We start from the raw sequence: 22,314 nt of genomic DNA on the forward strand, positions 1-22,314 counted from the left end.
CCTAGTTTCCCAAAAGTGTTTGTGCTTCTTAAATACAGAGAACCAGAAAAAAGATGAAAGAGAAAAATCAGGATGCAAATTGATCATTGTCAAATGTTATCAGTGTCTTTTCTGATGACTGGTGCATTATTTTGTATAATATTCTGTGCTGCAGTGTATTATAATCATACAATAACCCAGCTCTTTCATCTCACTACTTGGTCACAGTTGGGGATTATTTGGAGACAATGCTGAATCTGATTTGGTAATGGTTTAAGTGTTTTACAACTATATCTTCCAGAAATCTCCTACATAGATACTTTCTAGTCTCTGAAAGGTGTTGCTTTCTGCTCATGTCTTTTTGGGTGGTGGGCTTTTAAAAACAATGAATCAAATAGCAGTCTTTTTTTAATGTTTCTAAAACTTGTGGGTGGCATGAGAATTATGTGCTCTGCAAGATTCTAACAGTAAAATTATTTGATTGTGGATCTGTTATTGAGATTTTTAAAAAATCATTTATTTTCTATATTTGGTCAAATCCAATTTTCTACTTTTTCTGAGCTAAATGTTGGGCATTGATTTTTTTTCCCCGGGAAATCATTTATTTAATGTAGCTTTAAAAAATATCTATTGTGTAGTGTGAGTCATGTCTTCTTGACTTAAAAATTTATCTGCTCTTATGTCCTCACATCAAAAACTATGTTTATTTCTTCTCTTTTATCTTGGCTGGCTTCACCTTTTGCCTTTTTTCACTGATATTGCTGCATTGTGTTTAAAGAAAAGCTCTTAGATTTACTGAGAAGTTACATTCTTTCATTTTTGAATCCATTAAAAATCTCTCTGTCCTTATTATATGTTCTCTTCTGTTTCCTTAGATATAGACTGTGGTTCTTTTTTTAAGTTACTCAGTTGATTGCTATATTCCTTTATTTTATTATTATTTTAATAATGAAAGCATTTAAGATTATTGCCTCTGCGAAACTTTAGCTGCTTTGCAATATAATAACGTATTTTTATTTCTATTATTTTCTAAATAGCCTATCATTATAATTTTGATTTCTTCTTGTTTGTCCTAATAGTTTTTTAAAGGATGTTTTAAATTACCAAATTGCTAGGTCTTATTTCTGTTTAATTTTTTTAAGTCTGGTTATTAATTTACAGGCATTATATGGTAACCAAGCATTTTCCTACTCAATTTCTGATATGCATTTTATTTGTGAGCTGTAACATAATCAGTTTTTATAATTATTCACTGAAACTTGAGAATGAGATCTACCATACAAAGATCAATATATTTACATTTCAAAGCCTGTTATAGTATTAAAATTGTTTTCAAGATACATGTTAATGATCTACTATAACAATGGTGTTTCAGGCATTTGCTCATTTGCCAGGTGATATGGAACAACTTTTCTGTGCCAAATTCACATGTAGGCACTGGTGACACAGCTGTGAAGTTGTATGGAGGGTGCCTTAGGCCAGTAACTAAAAACACAGACATGGATACCTGAAAGATTTCCAAGCTCACAGCCAGGGCTCCACATACAGGATATAGTCAAGCATATCACACAAACTCCCACCTTTTGAAAAACAGAGTGGCAGTGCCCTTCCTAAATATTCTGTCTTCTGTATACGTTGTTTCACAATTAGCTGGTATTTATTTTCAGTTTCACAGTTCCTTTTTGAGACAGTGTCTTATATAGCCTAAGCCTAGACTTTGAACTCTTGATCCTCTTACTTCTGTCTCTCCAGTTGTGGGATTCTAGAAGCATATTACCTTGTGTCTTAGATAAGGTTTCTATTGCAATGCAGAAAAAATAAAAAACACAACCAACCAAAAGCAACTTGGGAATAAAGGGTTTATTTGGGTTACATTTCCACAACAGACACAATAGAGTCCATCATCAGAGCAAGTCTGAGCAAGAACTCACACAGGGCAGGAACATAGAGGCAGGAGCTGATGCAGACGCCAAAGAACAGTGCTGCTAACTATGGCTTGTTCCCCAGGCTTGCTCAGCCTGCTTTCTTATCCCATCTTATACTGTCTAGGAGTAGCACCACCCACAATGGGCTGGACACTTCCATATCAATCACCAATCAAGAAAATGCATCAGAGGCTTGCAGACTAGCCAGCTTTGTGGGGTCATTTTCTCAACTGAAGATTCGCTCTTCCTAAATGACTCTGTCTTGTGTCCAGTTGACATAGAACTAGTCAGTTCACCATTCCTGCCTAGCTACTATTTTATTTTATTTTTTTAGTGTTTTCTTTTTGGATCCTTCTTGAATATCACAGTGAAATAAACTGGAATCATTTGTTAACAACACTCAGAATCTTCATGGAGTGGGAGGAATCCAGAGCTTTGTGTATTCTAGTGAATTCTAGGTAGCAGACATGGGAAAGTGGATTCTATTTTACCAAACCTATGCTTTCCACCTTTCTCTAGGAGTTGTAGGTCAGCTGTCTGACTTTCCCGTCTTGCTCTTTGTATGCATTACAAAAATGATTACAGAAGCAGGAGCCCTACACTGCCTTTGTACACATACAGACATGTGCACGTGAGCAATTGCACACACACACACACACACACACACACACACACACACACACACACACACACGGGGGGGGGGGCTTGGACAGATTCCCTAGATTGCATTCTGGCAGTAGCTGCATCAGCCAATTCCAAGATAGCTCTGACAGACTTCAGGAGTGCCTGTCAGCTATGTCCCCTCCTCCCTACTACTCAATGTCCACTATGATGGGTAGAACAGATCTGTATGCTCCTTGAGCAAGGACAAGCTACAAATATAGAAAACTGAGCTCCATGCAGGAATGCTCTCCAACACACTTGCCCACTGAACAGTCAGAATTGACAGATTAAACATCCAGCTCTCGAGTCTGGACATCCAGACAGGAGACTGGAAAGCCTCTTCCAAGGCACTATGTATGTAGTTTCCTTTAAATACTTTCATTGCCTCAGTAAATGTCATACAATATATTTGGATCATACTCAACCATAACTCCTCCTAGACTCAATCCAACTTTATGTTGTGTTTGGGTTTTTGCTTTTGTTTTTGTTACCCCTTGACTCCGATTGGGTTGCCCTGCATGTGGGGCCACTCTCTGAAGAATGGGTGGCCTATCAGCCGCCACATCCATAAAGAAGACTGACTCTTCTTCCCCCAGAAGCCACCCACACCCTCAATTTGGGATAGAGGCTCCTAAACCCCTTCAGACACCATGCTGAAACACTGAGTGGTATGTGAGCCTTTGCAGGTGACCACAGCTGCTGTGAATTCACCAGTGGAACTGTCCTGTCCTGTAAAGTCCACAAGACACTGTTTTGTTCCAGTCCTCCAACTTTAGACTTTATTCCCCCTCTTGTGAGATGGTCTCTGAGCCTTGAGAGGGTGATACAAATGTCCTATTTGTGGCTGAGCATACCGCTAACACTTAAACCTGTATCTTGACCAGCTGGGAGTTTCTGCATTAGCCATCATCTACTGCTCACAGGAAAATCTCTGATTTGACTGGGGAGTAGCATTGATCTATGAATAGAGAAACAGCAATTTAAGGGCTGTTTGATATTGTGTCATCCAGCAGAAAAATAGCAGATAGATTTGACCCTAGGGCTTGTGATCTCCCCAACTGTGGATTCTTGGCCAGATTTGCTGTACCAGCATTTCTTTTCATCATGTGGAGGCTTTGAATCCAATCAGAAAGCAGTTGGTTAACAGGAAGATTGTCATGCTACTATGCCACTGTTGCATCAAAGGTCATTATCGTAGTTCACAGTGTTCATACCTAGATAAGACTGTCTTTTGCTCCTGCCAGTAACCTTCTTAGTAACTTCCAGTACTATGAGAGTTAGCTAGCATGGAGCAAGTTTCTAAGTCAGTATTGACTTGATCTCTCCATGTCCTGTGGCCAGTTCGTGTGGTGTCCTCTGCAATAGGGTCATAATATGAAGGTCTGGTTGGCAACCTAAAACAGTGACCTACTCTACACTGCATGTTTTGTGACTTTGCCTCTCCCATGTGGTACCTCATGACTATTCTTTTGGATTGCTTGCAAATACTTTACCAGTATGCAAGCCTTCTCTCAGATGCTACTTCCTGAGAAACTCAGACTAAGACAGCTTCTTTGCCTAACACCATGTGTTGCACACAGCTTTTAAATTGCTATGTTTCAAAAAAATCATCATTCTCAAATCTTTGTCTAACAATATTTAGGCATCTGAAATTCATCCCTATGTCCTGGTTCCTAGGCTGTTCTTTTGTGTTTTTCCTTGATAGTTTTTTTCTTCCAAATCTTAGTATTTGTCCCTTTAAAAAAGGAACTTCACTTTCAGCTTGACAGTTCATTAAGATTTGTAGATCTTTTATTATCATTAGAATAATTTCCAATTTTATGAGATTATTTTCCTCCAGTTTTCTTACCATACCGTCTCTCTTAGGTCATCATCTTTCCCATCCTTTTTATGGATTACATACCCACTCATGCTTCCTGGTTATGTTATTATTATGTTCTATGTCTTTGCAAGCTCTCTGGAACAATGCAGAATCACTTTACCCAAAGTCCCTGATGTTCTACTGACAACAGCCATTTTTTCCAATAGTTAGATTTAAATTAATACAATAATTTCCTCTTCATTACTCCCTTTCTTTTTAATAACTTTAGGTGAATTTGTTTTGCTCTGTGTGTATGAATGTTTTGCCTGAATACATCTGTGTACAGCATGTGTGTGCCTGTTGGATACCCTGGAACTAGGTTATAGATGGTTGTCATCTACAGTACAGGTACTGGAAGTCAAATCCATATCCACTGCAAGAGCAGTAAGTAACCCCTGAGCCAACCCTGCAGCCCTCTATTTTCTTTTGAAATAAAAATTAAAATGATTTGTAACTTACCTTAACCAGGTGCTTCATTTTTAGAAGTGCTTGCTCAGTAATCAAAGTATCCCATGCAGTCAGCATAACCCTCTTGAGAAGTTTTATATTGTCTTACGTCCATCTCTATACTACGTTTAGTGATCTGATCATAACCTAATCATCATCAAGTTTTGATCATTTATACTACTGGATTCATACAGATGCCTTCAGAACTCCACCCTATTACAGGTGTGCCGTGTGCTAACAGATGGGCCAAATTACCTTCTTCTATTTTATTACTTTTCTTTAAATAGGTGTACTCTGCTTCTACATTGTATCCATGCTCAAAACTCAGGAAGTTTCAGTTATTGAACCAAGATCTTTTGATCCAATATAAGTGTATAATTATGTATCTATGTGTACATGCATACACACATAATATATGCAGATATACATGACATAAAGCTGTATTTTGTTATTCAGAATGTTTGGCATATGTAGATATATGATTTACATTAATACTGTTCCTTTTAATGTCATCATGTTTTCATCAGTTCTCCACCCAAGGGGTACACTTTTTATTTTCATTTCATGTGGGCATTGTTTTCATCTTTTGAAAATGCTTGTTTATTCTGATCACATTGATGGTGTATTTCCATATTCTTCTGGGTATTTGAATGGCAGCTTACACCATTTGCTCAAAGAACATCATTCTTTCATGAGTCATCATGCAGAAAAACAATTTTCCCGTTATTGTCAATGTAGTCTGCGGGTTACTTCTCACATGCTTTCCGAGTCATGATCAAAATAACAACTATGCTTAAAGGTGATTGAGTTTCTCCTATGCATAAGCCGTAATGGCTTTTGCATGCATATATCCAGCCCCCATGATGTTAAATGGGGGGACCCTAAATCTGTAACTCCAAATATTTGGTCCTTCCCATGACTGCTATAAGTTTTATAATTATACTTCAAGATGATTTTAATGTCCTTTGGTTGTTATTGTCATCAGGAAAATAGGGAAGATACACTTTTAGGGCATAGTTGTTGTTTAGTACCCATCATGTATTAAGAGGCAATAAAAGCATTTTGGTGTTATCTGTTGACCAGAATTTTTCCCTTGGTGAAATAAATAATACTCAGTTTTTGATAATTCAGGTACAAAAGAAGGTGTCATATTCCATAAGTGGCCATCTTGTGTGAATGTTGGCCATTTCTGTATTGGTCATCATAAGTATCATGTCCTCACAGACCTTCCCTATATTGCTATATTGCTCTTCATAGCACAAGATATGCTTCTGGCCATACTTTGACTTGGTTCTCTACTGAAAGACAGATAATCTCTTTGGTATCTCTCTTGCAGTTTTAATATTTACCATCTAATGGTAGAAGTAAGGACAGAAGATGCACCACCAATGTTTGAGCTAACCATAAAATTATGAACACAGTAAAGTGGTATCCAAACAGAAGAACTTTGAGTTAGATCCCTGCTGCCAGCTTGCAAATACTTACCAAAAGGATGGAGGATTCCTTTTCTTGAATGAATGTCTTTATTATTTAAAACTACTTGCGCTTCATTCTCCAATGAATTTAGGCTCTGAAACTGACCTCCACAGTCTCAAACCAAGCCATATGGAGCCAAGTTAAAGCTAAAGGCTCAATGCTCTTGACTGGTTTTGTGATGATTTTAAATCAACATCCATATGTATTTGTCAATGTCTCCAGTTTCTACAGAGCTGTATCTCAGTGTGCATGGCTATTGTCTGATATACAATGCCTTTAAGATCTCCAATGTTAATGAACCATCATTGTGTGCCTTGAAACTTTGCAGGGATTTTTGTGGATGCTCTAAATGTCCCAGTAAATTTCTGTACTCTGCTATATTGCTACTGCTGTGCTCATACAATAATTTTTTCAGCTCCACTTGCCCAGGATTGAAGTATTCTTTTGGACAAATCTAGGTGACTGTAGACCTCAGCCTCTGTGTTTGGAATGGTTTTCTATCTTGTTTTGTAGGATGTGTCTTCTTCTTCCTCAGAGAGCAGATCCTTGGTAAACACCAAACAAGCTTTTAAAACAAAGTAGATAGACTTATTTTCCAGGTATAATTAAAAATAAAATTTAAATGGGACTAAATATACTTCCTCAAGACATATGTCCAACAGGTGAGTATGTCATGGTTCACAGCAAATCCTTTAAACACATGCAAATGCCATGCCATGCCATGCCATGCCATGCCATGAACACACCAACTTTAAGAGTTTGGAATAAACCCAGAGATTTCTACATGAAATTCTACATGGGTGAGCAGAAAGGGTGCACACTGGGAACTCTGATCTGGGAAAGAAAGCTCAGAAAAGAGAACAGAACAGCAAAGAGGCAAACAACTCCTTGAGAACAAAACTAAACAATTTTACAAGTTTCCCTTAGGGTGACAGCACATACTCTTAAGTTCTTCTTGGGTCAATAACACAATTATTATCCAAGACATTACTATATAATTGAGTGCTGGTCTTAATTTGTTGAAAACAAGACATGCAAGGTGCTCAGCAACCACAATTCTTAATAAATATTAAAGAATAAGGAGTAGAGCAGAGAATAGAGATAGCAGTGCCGTTTGGCCTTGGGACATCTCACAAAACCCACCTCTTTAGTTTCAGTATCCCCAGTGGATGAGATACTAGTTTTTGCTGCATTGATTGCTGTTTCATAATATAAAATTTAATTATCTCTATTATTTTACAATAAGCCCTTCTGCCTAGGGGCCTCTGGCATGGGGTATGGTTAGTAACAAATCTAATAAATAAAGAAATAAAACACTTCATTTCCTTTTCAGAAGGAAGTTGTATTTTGCTCTGTATGTTTTGAGCTTGGGGGAATTCACGTAAGCTTTCTCAAATACACTTGTTCTTTGGCTCAGATGAGGCAGGGGCATCTTCCAGAAGAAGGGTTTCAGAAAGACAACCATCCCAGGGCTCCAGGACATTCAGCCATGGGAACCATTGTGCTGCTACTTAGCAGGAACTGGAGAAAGCACAGCTGTGTCACCGCACACTCTGGGGGACTGCTTCTTACTCTTCATGCTTCTATTATTGGATTCCCCTTCATTACATTTGTTTAGCACAGGCAGCACAGAATTAAAACCCCAACTCTGATTAATCCTACACCCACTTACACTTTTGTTTACCCAATTGTTTTCTTTAGAGCAAAGATTTCAATATTAGACAGATGCAGGTTAGCAGATACAAAACATAGCTTTGGAGAAATGAAAAATGCTATTGAGAATGTAATTGAAGTCAAACACTAAGTCGAGCGTGTACAATAGCCTAGTGAGATGAGAAATAGATGAGATGTATTTATTATTGAGCTAGCTAGACTTTGGGGAAAATGCAATAAAGGGTCTGCCATCCAAATATATACTGTAGTTCTCAACATCATGCATTTAATAAGCATTTTATAATCATAAATTATGCATATTATCTAGGTCTGGTGCTATTGAAAACAAGAAAAAAGAGATAAATAGTCTGCCTTTTAAAGACCAATAAACCAGGAGTAAATGTAAGAGAATATGAAAAATTATATTACAAGATAGAATATAGGAGTCCCTAGGAAATAAGGAAAAATGAAATTTTATTTTAAGACTATATAGAATCTAGTATAAGGATAGGAAGATGTGGGGCTTAAACTTGGCCTGAAAAAGTCCCAATGATTCACAACTGCAAGTGTCAATAAGATAGAAATGAATATTGGGCATACAACTGAGTGAAGAAACAATCCCAAAGAACATATTCAGAGACTCAGAGTCTAACTCTATATGTTTCAGATTTCCAGAAATGAAGAATGGGTCATTCAAAATATATACAAAGATGAAACCAGGAAGGAAGAAAAGAATTACTATCAATGATAATAGTAGTAGTAATTCCTTTAACTCTGGGGAAAGGCATAAATGTAACAAGATGTTTGACCTGAAGAAACAGTCTCCAGGGAACTGACAGTGATATGTTCAGTGATATGTTAATGGCTTTATAAACATTGTTATGTATAGCTAGGCAAGTTTGCATGGCATCTTCTGTGACTATGATACATTTCAAAATAAAAAAGCAAATATACAGAGCAAAACTGAATATTTTCATTAATATGGTGAAGAGGAAATGAGTTGGCTGCTGTAGAGGTCAAGCTATTTGGGGCAGTTAGATTGCATTAAAGTTCTATTAAGCCTTATGAGATTAAAGTGAGACTGTATTTCAACATGTGAAAAATAGCATTAGTATCAGAACTAATTTGCTATCAATGGAGATTTAAAAAATAAAAATGTGAAGATGATCTAAGGCTTTGGGGATGATAAGGTTTTATTGGTTAGAATTTTTAAACCACAAAATAAACACCATCACAATATAAGACCTTATAGGGTTGTAGAGGTACATCATTCTCTGTTTGGAGTACGTGTTCTGAACAGTAAATCCCTAATGTGAACATCTTTCTCCAGTCTGCACAGTGAAAGCAGAGTGAGCAGAGTAAATAGTGGAGGTAGACAAAGTCACAGTGGTAAGGGGTTCTCAGAGAAGGTGCCTCACAGTCTGAGGGAATTGCCGGGTGGTGGTGGTGAACGCCTTTAATCCCAGCACTCAGCAGGCAGAGGCGGGTGGATCTCTTTGAGTTCGAGACCAGCCTGGCCTACAAGAGCTAATTCCAGGAAAGCCTCCAAACCCACAGAGAAACCCTGTCTTGAACCACCCCCCACAAAAAAAGAGAGTTTCACTCTGAAGGAAATGGAAAATCATCTCACAGTTTTGAGGAGTTACATGATTTCTCATTGATTTTTTTTTTCTTTTTACTATCCTGGTAGCTGAGTCACAATAGGCTGTGAGAAAAGGGATCAGCCAAGTATAGACTCAAATAGTACTAGTCAGGAGCCAGCCTCAGTCAGGTGAGAGAGAAGATGGCTTGGGCCAGGAAGCTGCTATAAAATCATAGGACACAGCCATGCTCTGAAGACACTTTGAAAGTAGAATCCATGAAGTTGATGGTAAAGTTTTAGGGGGAAAAACAGGTAAAGAGAGTTTGAACAAAATGGAAAACAGTTCTCATCTGAGGTGGGGAAGACTGAGGATAAACAGTGAGTGTAGAGGGATATACATGAGTCTAGATGGGAAAGCCCTAAGTAGCAAGGAGAACTCCAGACTCCTTATTACTGATTCACCCTCTTGCCTCTCTGTGTCTGTCCTCCATCTTGAAGGTTCATAATCTTTCAAGAGTGCCTTTGCTTAGTGTTCCCAGTTTTCACCTCGTTCTGTTCTCACACACAGGATTCCTGTATTTTAACATCTCAAACTACTTCTACTTCCCCAGTGTTTTGAACTATCTCCAGGCAACCCATGTGATGGAAGTCAGTCATCACTTTGGTCCTGTAAAATTATTTGTACATTACAATGAAAACACAGTCATGGTCCAAAGCAGTTGCAATGTTATAAGTATGCAATTAATTGGTTCTTCAAAATCAACTAGAAGATTCCTGATACTTCTCTACCAGAAGAGTCTACTCTAGATACAGAAATTGCCTTTAAATGTGCCCAGTCTGTCCTCCCATAGATGTTCACATAATGTCATGTCTCAAGTCTTTTCTCAAAACAGAGAGGCTTTCTCAGTCATCCTATCTAAGCTACCAACTCTATCACTTCTCATGGCTTTAACTGCCTGTTTTCCTCCACTTGTATTCTGAATTTTTATAGTTGGATGTCAGTTTTGTTATTATTTTATGACAACTTAGAACAAGCTTTAGTTTTTTACTTGAGACCTCTTTTCAACTGAGAAGTTTTTACATGATTAAGTATAGAGGTATACTAGTTAGTTTTTAATGTTAACTTGCTATAACCAAAATTACCTGATATACTGGTTAGATTTGTAACACTAATTAGAATCACTGGGAGGACAGAACCCCAACTGAAGTATTGCCCCATCACATTGGCCTGTAGGTGTGTCTGTGGGGCATTTTTTTAGTTGATTGATTTGGGACAGTATTCCAAGGCAGGTGATTTGGGGTTTTATGAGAAAGAAAGATGAAAGAGGCAGGAAGAGCAAGTCATTCCTGACTCCAGATTCTTACTTGAGGGTCTGCATTCTGTCTCTGTCTCTGTCTCTGTCTCTGTCTCTCTCTCTCTCTCTCTCTCTCTCTCTCTCTCTCTCTCTCTCTCTCTCTCTCTCTCTCTCTCACACACACACACACACACACACACACACACACACACACAAGCACACTCACTGCCATGATAAACTATAACCTAAAGCCCTTTCCTCCCCAGGTTGTCTTTGGTCAGTGTTTTATCACAGCAACAGAAAAGCAAGCTGGAATACATAGGAAGAAAGCCTCAGTTGAAATAATTTTAAATAAGATCAGGTTGATCTATGGGCATGCTGCATGTCCGTGGAGGATTGTCTTGATTATTGATTGATGTGGGAAGAACTAAGCTACTGTGGGTGGAATCATTATTTTAGCAGTTAGTCCTAGACTATCTAAGAGAACAAAGCTCCTAAGCTACATAGAAAGCAGGGAACATGGGTTCCTTCATTTCTCCCTGCTGTTGACTATGGTTATAATGTGACTAGCACATTGAGTTCCTACAGTGATTTCTCCTCATGGATGGACTGTCACCTGGACTCATAAACCAAATAAACCTTTGATCTCATCTAAGTTGTCTTTGGTCATAGTGTTTTTACTATAACAGCAAAATGAATGGAGAACAGAAGTTATATTACTATGGAAATCAAATATTTACCAATAACCATGATATCATTTATTTTAAAATAATTCTTCCTACACATTTTTAATTTATTAAAGATGAAAGCAAGTTGCTTATGAATGAAATAGCTGTGCTGCTTATTTTTATGTAAAGAAATTAAATCATGGCTGAATATTTGACACTATACAATATAGATTATCTTCAGTGTTTTATTGAGTTGATCAATGTTTTTGCTTAATACTGTCAATGTTGAGAACACTACTTTGCACAAATATATAATATATAATGGCAGAAGTACCAATTAGGGGTATTTCAGAAAATGTTGGAAATTCCATCCTAATCCTAAGCCAAAATTCATTTAATGCTTTTTTTTTTTAAATCCAAGTTAGCAACTCAAACAAGCAATTTTTTAAATTAAGTATTCTAATTCAGTACAATCTGAAGACACTCTAATATGATACTGGAATGCTGAGAAATGATGACAGAAAAATATTCAAAAGCTTTGTTTTCCATAATTAAACCATTATGTTCCCATAAGAGCAGAAAACCTAGTGTTTACAGTAAAAAACACCACAATTGATAACATCCAATAATCTAGAGTTTGAAGTGAGGTGTTTCAGACACTATTTGTTGGTGTTTCACAGCAAGGTGCAGAATACATACCACTAGCGTTCAGGTTTAGTGATATCAGATAATACCACATGGGTGGAGTCTGCTTGAAGCACTTCAGATTTGTAATGCATTTGATTTTGAACCAATTTTTGATCATTGAACATTAAGAAGCCTTTTCTTATTGCCAAATTTTGGCTACCTCCACACTCAGTTATGGGACCCCATAATGAGATCATGACCCAGAATTTACGAAGTTCTGTTCTAGCATATAAAAACCATCAGAGAAAGGTATCATTGCTTCTCTTTGCTGCTGGCTCCCTGGCATTTCAAACAGGGCCTGGCACATAATGGGGCCCTTACAATTACTTGCTCCACGAGTATGTCTATGGTTGAGGGATCTTGATAGATTCAATAGCTCTTATGCACAAAGAACTGGCAGCAAACATGACAAACAGATGCCATGAATTTCCTCCTTCTACTCTCTGTTAGGTTGCTGCATCTGATGAGAGTTTGAATTTAAAAAATTGGGAATAGCAATGCAGCAAAAACAAAGCCTTCCTTTTCACTTCAAAGCTCATAGAGGAACCAGAATTTCTCTCATGCTCATGGTCATTCAGAGCTATGCAAATAAACCACCCGAAAGAATAGCCTCTCAGGACACCTGTGACTTCCAGCCACCTGTCCTGCCCCTGCCCTTCTACCAACAACTTAACAGTTCATGGGATGCCATCACTGACAAGACAAGTAAGAGGCATTTTGAATCCCTTGAGCACCAGGAAACGGTTTTGAGACTCACATATAATAGGAAAGGAGCCCAAGGGTTGAGGTGGCAGGGTCTTACAGAGTTTTCCTAAAAGAGAGCGTGTCAGTGAGGTTGGAGAGGACAGAAAATGAGGAGGAGAGGACAGAAGATGAGGAGGAGAGGACAGAAGATGAGGAGATGGGAGGGGAGGGGAGGGGTGGGGAGAGGAGAGGAGGATGCTCAAGGTTATCTATGAAACAGATTCTGAGAAGGCGAGGAACAAGTCTCTACATGGATTTGCTACTTTCATTCTTCAGCATTATACAAAATAAAGGCCCTCAGGGAGCCTACCCAGTGAGCCAGCTAACCTGCTCCTCGCTTCCCATCCGAGTAATAGATGAGTAACTGATGTCTGAGGGCCATTTCCTTTGAACTTTTATGTTTTGTTTTGCCTGGGAGCCCATACCAATGTGTCCATGTTCTGTTTACCTTCAACACCACTAGATGGAATTCACTAGAAGAGCATCTGAAGAGAAGGATGAAAGGGTAGGAAAGCTGGTCCTCACCTTGAGTGGCATATCAGGAGCTGAAATTAGATCCCACCTACCGGGAGGCAAGAGAGCCTGTGTCACCCAACAAAGCTTAGCTCCCTGGGCACATCCAAAGTCTCATGTCCTTGCATCCTGAGTTTGGGCACCAGGGGTTCCATGGCTGTGCCCAGGATAAAAGCACCATCCCCAGCTTGCTCTGAGTCAAAGACAGCCTGCTTTTAATTAGGTGCAGGAGCCGTTGTTGGATTTGTATTTTTCTGTCGTTTTTTTATTCTTGATGGCATGATGTGTGTTACATATTTAATTAAAGAGGATCTAATGAGTACTTCTAACAGCCCTAGGGTCAAAAGAGCCACTGCAGAGATTCATGCAAATGAGCTGGGCTTTATGGCTTCCCTAGTGAGCAGCCATGATGTGGTCCAAAATGGTAGAGTCGGTGGGAGCCATCAGCTTTCCAGTTTCTACAGAAAAAAAAAAAAAAAAACCCAAAGGGAAACAAACAAAGACCCGGGAAATTCACTTGGCAGGCTTTGTGTCTGGGCCCAGTAAATGTGTCTAAGCATAAAAAGTGAAGTCTACAATTATAAAATAAAAGATTCAAATGAGCCAATTGGGACAATAGCCTAGGCCAGAGAAAATTCAAGAGAACAAAGACTTGGGAAAATGTTTCTGGACATTAGAAGATGAATCAGGAAAGAAAAGAAGCAAGGGGAGGGGGTGATAAAGCATAGTGTACAATACATTTGGATCTCATCTTGTGGGAAATAGGTCACTGACTGTGCTTTCTTTGCCAGGAGCCACCTTGATGTCTATGCTTACTGCTCAATAGTGAAAGACACCCGGAAGGCTCAGGCCCCCAGGATCTCAGCCCAGGACCATAGCCAACCCAGTCACCATTCGGAGGCGGAAACTTGATGCAAACAGCAAGAGGCTTTATTGAAGTTGTTTAACGAGCTAAGGTTAGCTCAGGCCTTTTTTCCACCCGCCATGGCAGATGGCTAGAAAGACCTTTCGAAGCGTCTGCATAGAGATCTTATAGGGTAGCATAAGGGGAGTGTCCAGGGGTACGCACAGGCTCAGGATTGGTGTGCCTCCAAGCTTGGAGGGCTTGCCCTCTGTTGATTGGTCAACTAGTTGTTATGGCCCATAGGCCCTCCCAGGGTGGTTGCTATGCTCTGTGCATCATTGCTTCGAACTTGTCTGTAAAGCACACTCAGAGCCGTAAAGCATAGCACCACCAGCTAACTTCTGATTGGTTCCTTGCCACGAGGCAGGCATCTGACCTCCTAATGACCAAGGCAAGGTCAGAGCAAGCACGTGTTCAGCTGTTATGGCTGCCGAAATGGGGAGCTGGTCCCTTCAACAGAACCTGTCTATGATTTACCTAGACATTGACATCATACTCTGGACTGACTCCTTCACACTGAGAGCCACATAACCTCTGACCCCATGATCCCTGCTAAGCTTCTTGTATCAGAGCAGTCACTTTCCTAGATTGTACTAGCCTGTTGGGTTTTTGCTCATTCTGACTGATTTTCTATTGATTTCTATTTTCTATTTCTCTGGCACTTTGGGATTTTTTTGGTTGATTAATTATTCCTCTTTGTTTTGCTATATTTATGATCTTATGTCTGGGGCCTAAAACAGTGCCTGGAATATGCCCACCATGTTATTTTTGAAGGAGCATATCATACAAGTACAGTCAGTGTAATTTTGAGGCTTTTCTCAGTACACAGACTGAATCTACAGCAAAGGCAGGTTTTTTTGAAAGAAAGCATTGAAGAACTTCTGGAAGTCAGCTACCTAGAAAAAGAGAGATGGTTAGTATAATGCATATTATACCAGAGGTCTTCCAAAGAACCTTCCATAAAACAAGAATAAAAAAACATATTATTTGTAATAGGAACCAAGTTTTGAAGGAAAAATAAAGAAACTAACATTTAAAAGTCTGAAGTAGGAGAATCTTTTTATTTTTATTGAAAATAATTTTTCATTCAGACAATATTTTTCTGATCACTTTCCCCTCCCCCAGCTTCTCCGAAAACCTCTCTGCCTCCCCATCCACCCAAATCTACACACTTTTTTGTCATTAGAAAACAAGCAAGAAAACAACAGAAACAGAACATGACAAAACAAACAGGAAATGAAAAAGCCAAAGAAAAGCACAAGAAATGCATAGAAAGGCACAACACACACACACACACACACACACACACACACACACACACACACACGGGGGGGGGGAGAGACAGAGAGAGAGAGAGAGAGAGAGAGAGAGAGAGAGAGAGAGAGAGAGAGATCCCATCAAAACACTAAATCAGAAACCATGATACATGAGCAAAAGACCTGTAAAGTTAAAAAAAAAAAAAATGCCCAGAAAATCATTGTGAGATTAAAAACCTCAAAACAAACAAACAAAAAAACTACTGAGTTTCTTTTGTGTTGGCAATCTACTGAGCATGGCTGGAGCCTGTCCCTAAGCATTCTTTTTGTTCTCAGTAAGCATCCATTGGAGAAAATTAATCTTTCTTCTGTCAGTAGTTATCAGTTGGAGATAGATTCAAGGTTAGGGATGGAGGCTTCTGACCATTTCCCCTTTCATGTCCTAGACCCCATCTGACTTAGATCTATGTAGGTCCTATGCATACCGTCACAGTCTCTGTGAGTTCACGTGTATCAGTCCTGTTGTGTCTAGAAGGCACTGTTTCCTTGGTGTCTTCCATCCCCACTGACTCTTATACTCTTTCCACCTACTCTTTCACAAAGTTTCCTGAGCCCTAAGGGGAGGGTGTTAGTATTCAGACCTCTGTGCTGGCTTGTCCTTAGGGTTCTAAACCAGCTGGTTCTATATAGTAAGACCTTGTCTCAACAAAACAAATAAGAAAAATCAACTACTGAAAACCTTTTGCAATAACAGAAAATATTAGTATCAGACAACATACATAAATTATGTTATTGGTGTGAAAATAGCACATCTTTGTCTTTGTGATGGACTTTAAAAGCAGCTATTACTCTTTTGGTACCTCATGGAGAAGGGCACCTCTGTCTCTTCCCCATCTATATGGGCATGGTTGTTCCTACCTTTATCAGCAGAGCCAACTGAATGTGATGCTACACAGCTTCCTAGGCTGCAGGGAAAAAAGTCCATACAGATGCCTCCTGTGTCTCCTAGAACTTCATTTTCTAGAAGCTCCTTTCTTGAAATATTCCCTCACAGAACCCAGATCCCACAGTGGAAGATACCAAGACATAAGGGAGGACCTTATATATGCAAGCTGTCCAGTCTCCATATCTAATTACATCTTAACCTTGAGGCATTCCCTAGCTAATCTTCAGAAATGCCCAGATAATTCCAGCCCATAGCCATCTCATTATTCTCAGCTACAACTCCACATAATGTTTGGCAGGAACACATAATCATTCTGTGCATTCTTCACATATGGGATCAGTCAGGAAATAACACTTACAATTGATATTTTGTGCCCCTGAGTTTAGAGTGGTTTTATTAAAAAGAAAAGTCAAATTGGGCTGTCCTTGACAACTTCTGGAGATGCATACCAGGGAACTTAAAGATAAAATGCAGACTTGTAAGTGGCTTTGAATAAACATGGTGAAGATAGTCAGATAGATGGATTGAGCAGATTCAGAAAAACACTGTCAATTGTCAAGTGTAAATGCTGAATATGTTGTTATTCATTGAACAATTTTTCAACTTTACTGCAAGCTTTAAATTTTTCATAACAATTTTTAAGCAGTATTTTAAAATGTCTTTTTTCCCCAAAGTTTTGTTCACCAAAGAAACCCACATTCATTGCATATGCCTTCCATCTCCCATAAATCCCTGAAAAGGGTCTTTTTGAATGAGACCTGTTTCTTCCTCCTGCTTTCTTCAGAGTCTTTTTCTTGGTTGGCTGAAATCCTCTAATGAAAGGAGCCAAAACAGCTTCTTTAGGGGAAATCTGTCATTTTACAAGGTAGAGAAAGGGGTTAGGATGGATTGTAGTTGCCAATAAATTCATATATTTTCATTAAATTTCATGACAAGTTTAAAGGGATTTTTAAAACTACCCAAGGTGAATAAAACACAACAAGAGATTTCCATTAAATTTAATATCTGTTAGTAAAGCTAGGGCAAAATTTACAGTTCAAGACTTACATTAAAATTTTCCAGAGTAAAGCTATGAGATACTGTCATCAAACACATCCTAACCATGCAGCCAATCAAACATGGGGGGGGGGTGATCTCATAAAACATGAGGCTTCCTAGGCTTCCTTTATCATATAGTTTGTTCTCAATAGTCCTCCATGAGACCCCATTCCTCCTTTATAGGTCCCCGGTCATCTCTCCCAACAGGGTACCCTCTTTTCTTGAAGGCACTGTTACTCTAAGGGGCAGAACCCAGATATGCATGCAACCCCGATTCTATTGTAAACAAGATTCCACATGTCACTGATATTTTAAGTTACTCCTCCCCACATGACCACAGAAACTGAAACCCTCTTTTCCCCTTGAAAGCACAGTTTCCTGTATACATTCCCAATACTAATGGTAGTGGTGATGAAGGAGGAGGGAGGGAAAATCGTTTATATCAATCATTTAATGAGCTTCATGCTACTACTTTCTAAGTATTGGCAGTTAATCCTTTAGGACCATATGGGTAGATAGTATCCTCATCTTAGAGACAAGCAGACTGAGGGTCATGGGGCTTCAGTAATTTACCCATGACTACAATACTAGAAAATAGCAATAGCAGAATAGAATCAGCTGGTCTGATCAAGAAGCTGTGCTAACAACCATTCCATTCCCTTTCTCAGAGTCCTCTCTCAACAGGTTTTATTCCTGCACCTGACTCCCAATCCTTGACATCCAACCATTAGAAGTGATTAGTTTTTACACATGGCAGCACCCACAACAGTGTTCCTCACTACCCTTGGGTGTCTGCCAAGCTTTGAAGCCTACACATACTGTCCTCAGTGTCTACTATCTCCAGAACAGTCACTGGAGTTCTCTCATCAACTTGCAAATTCCAGTTTAATAAGGGTTAATATGTATGGTTATGGTCTTATAACTCTCCAGCAGCTAATCTATTCACCAGCACAGCCCTATGTCACCACCACCCACCATTTAAAGCTGAGACCTTGTAACCCTAGAGACCTAGCTTGCTGTAGTTCCTTTCCACTTCCACCCTTCTTCCCCATTTTCCTTTGCCTCCATTTCAAATAAACTGGTTCATCTAGCTCTAAGTCCTAGTAAATAACCATGTCACTCCATACTCACCTTAGTGCCATGCTGACTCATGTCACCATCCAACTGCCATACCTCCTATGTCAACCCTCTCCCTGATAGTTCTTAACTTGGGAAGACTGGCATCTACTTTTTCTATTCATTTTCCAAGGTTTAAAACACAACTGCAGACTTTGGTGTGGTAGATCGTATGTTTTGTGCATGCAAATCCATGGATTCAATTCCCAAAACATACAGAGAGAGACAGAGACACAGAGACAGAGAGAGAGCTTGGAATATACTGTTAAACTATAACTGGAGGAAGCTCATGAAAACACATTTAACTTTTGTTCACCGAAAGAGTCAATTTACCTAACTCATCTGACAATTTTGTCCTCAGGTGAAATCTTTGTACACATCAACTAGATTTCATTTTTTCTGAAAGTCATCTGAACAGTCCCCCCCACCCCCCATCCCACCTACACTTGTCTAACAGGTAATCTGGCTAATCATTCGCATCATTCATGGTGAGCACAATATGCCTTTCTTTGCTGTCTCATTCTAAGCTCTTAAACAGAACCCACTGGATTTCTTCCTGAATCAGGAAGCCCACACTTTTCTTTCCACCTTTTCCTTGCCTCTATGAAAAATTCTCCTCCTGTCTCATAACATCTATCTTTCTCTCTTCAGCTTCTGCTCTACTTTATGCATATTTTCTCTCCCCAGCCTGTAAAATCAAACATCATTCTGATGACTACCTCACCAATCTCTTATTACCCTCAAGCAGACACCCACCCTCTCGGCTGAGTTGAACCACACCCTCAGGGAAGAAAATATGCACATCCTTGCCATCCTAGTTCAGGGGTTCTTTGCAATGGCTTCCCTACCCAGCCTTTCCGAGTGGTGATTTTTAATATTTTTTAAAAAATTATTATTTTATATGTATAATGTGGGAACACAAATGTACAGAGCATTGTGGAGATAAAGGACAAGCTTGGGGAGTCAGTTCTCTCTCCAACTTTACCATGGATTCTGGGATTTAACTCAGGCCTGGTAGGCAGGTGTTTTACTCACTGAGCAGCTCACTGTCCCTCAACCGTTGTTTCTCAACCCTCCTTCCATGACTGCCCTAAAGAAGTAAAACCCTTTCATATCCTCTTTATCCTCCATATGCCTCTTCTGTACTTTTACTTTCTTCATTCTTTTTTCAGTTATGCCTTTGCCAAACCAGAGCCATGAAAAGAGAAAAGGAATCAGCGGGCATGGGAAGAGAAAATAGAGGGTAAAGGAATATGTGACAGAAACACATATACTCACATGTATACAATGCCATACTGAACTTGGTATTGTGTATAGCTAATGTGCATGCTAGTGAGAAATACTAAATGCCAGATCCCTAAGATGAAAACAGTTATCACTAGCCCAAGACCCCTCCGTTCTTTTCTAATCTCATTGGACTTTGATTTATTTTGACATCTGCTCACTTTCTATTGATGGATAATCTACAATTGCCCAAGTGTTCTCAGACATCCACATAAACTGAACATGTTATAGATCCCTCTGTAGGTGGGCCCCACACCAAATCTGTTTAGAGTACTTCATCGTTGCTTTGTGTAGTAAGGGTGTGAAGACCACTAACTTTACCTAAGTCTATCTGCTCTTCCTGAACACCTTCACTGCATGCACTTGGACATCATCAGTGCCACTGTGCGCCCTCACCTTTCTGCTGCCCGTCTCAAAAGCCTCTAGAAATTCCCTGCTGCCATGGGATCCCACGCAGCCTCTTCAGATATTTAAAATCACCAGCGCTTTAGCTTAGTTTTCAGCACCATGAATTCTTCTGGGATGTGTTTATATACTTCTCTAATAGACAATGTTTAGAAAGTGTGCGTTCTTTTTAAAATGCTATCTTATCTGTTCATTTCTTTAAAAACTCACTTTCAAAAGTATTCTCAAAAGTCCTGCTTGAGACCTACTTCTGTCTTTACAGGTCCCTAGTCACCTCTCCAACCAGTGTACTGCTATGTTCTTGAAGGTAGTGCTTCTCTGAGGGGCAGAACTATCTCAGCTTACCTCAGTTCTCTGAGGAGAGTTTTGTGATTAACAGCTTGGGTTTGATGATGAAGTTAAAGGAAATTAGAACCCACTTGGGAGTAGAACACCCAGAGAAAATTGTATAATCTCCCCAAGCTTCATCTATGAAATGAGCATTTTCAGAACCAATGAGGGGTAATGTAAATAAAATTCTGTCCATATGTGGACACACACACACACACACACATTTAAAGGACTGTTTTTGTTTTGCCAGAATGTATTATAATGGTAGATAATTTCTGCTTTAATCTGAGCTCCACTCAGTCTTTAGTCCAAGGATATTTCAATAACAGTGAAGCACAAATGAAATGAAACATTGGAGTTGGATCTCATTAGCTAGTGTCCATTGTCCTGTGTTAGAAGAACCACATGGCATATAATCTGACACTTTTGAGGAACCACATAATTTGGTCATAAAACTGCCTCAGACCAACAAAAACTAGAATTGAGCACTTGGGTTTTCCAAGCAGGAGAAGAGAGGTCCAAGGCAACATATTACCCACACACACATACACCCCTACACGCCGCACCCCACACCCAGAACCCCAGTTTCTTTGCTTGTTTTCTTAACCAGGACTCCACCCAATCAGACGGCCAAGTTCTTTCTGAACAAAGAACCAGGCCCTGGATCTACCCACTGATCTTCAGGAAAACAGGGAGAAATATTTTCCAAGCCTCCACGTTTCTCATCTGTAAAGACAACAGGAATTCTTTGCATTTTTGCCTAAGCCTAGGAAATGGCCTGCATTAAAGACTCAATGAATAATGTGCTCAATTGAAGAATAACTACTTTAAGGCCAAATAAGTGTCTGAAAAAAATAATCATTTAAATTTACATAATAGGCTGCTAAGCAGCAGATGAGTATGCCCAGACCCTGTTTAAAGGGTCTGTACCCATGCACACACTCCTCTCCGGAAAGCCCTCCACCTCTCACAGAAGATCTCCAGAAACACTGTACCACAGTCTCCATCCTTCTGAGCACTCTTCCGCCTTGCCAGCACTTAGGGCTATAACAGACATTGGTAACTCCTGCAAGATGCTTGCTACCAGCTCCTTTTAGCATTACATGAGGTCAGAGAGCTAGGGAGCCTCGAGGGCACAGCACTAGCTCCTGGCTCTTGTCACCTGGTCCATCTGCTCTTCCTGTGACCCCCCAGCCTGCTAGCAGCTCCCAGGAGTGACCCCCTTGCAGGAGAAGCCCTGTTGCTTGCTTCCATTGGCTGCCCGAGTCTTGGCTTCTCAGCTGAGAGGCAATGACTGAGGTAAACCTTGGCACCACAAACCCCACAGCCATAAATTTCACTTACATCTAGTAAAACACAGGCATCCAATTAAACCCATAATCCTATAAACTTGCCAGCAATCAAGCTCCCGGTTTAAAATGAAGACGGACAGGTGCACTCAATCAATACCATCGAGGTTACAGCCTGCATTTTGTAGGCTGTTCTTACATTGCATCTTGTGTGCTGTTCATGCTGCTGTTTGTGTTCTGCCTGAGTAGAAAT

The sequence above is a fragment of the Cricetulus griseus genome, chromosome 4, assembly GCF_003668045.3.
Source record: "Cricetulus griseus strain 17A/GY chromosome 4, alternate assembly CriGri-PICRH-1.0, whole genome shotgun sequence".
NCBI lineage: Eukaryota > Metazoa > Chordata > Mammalia > Rodentia > Cricetidae > Cricetulus > Cricetulus griseus.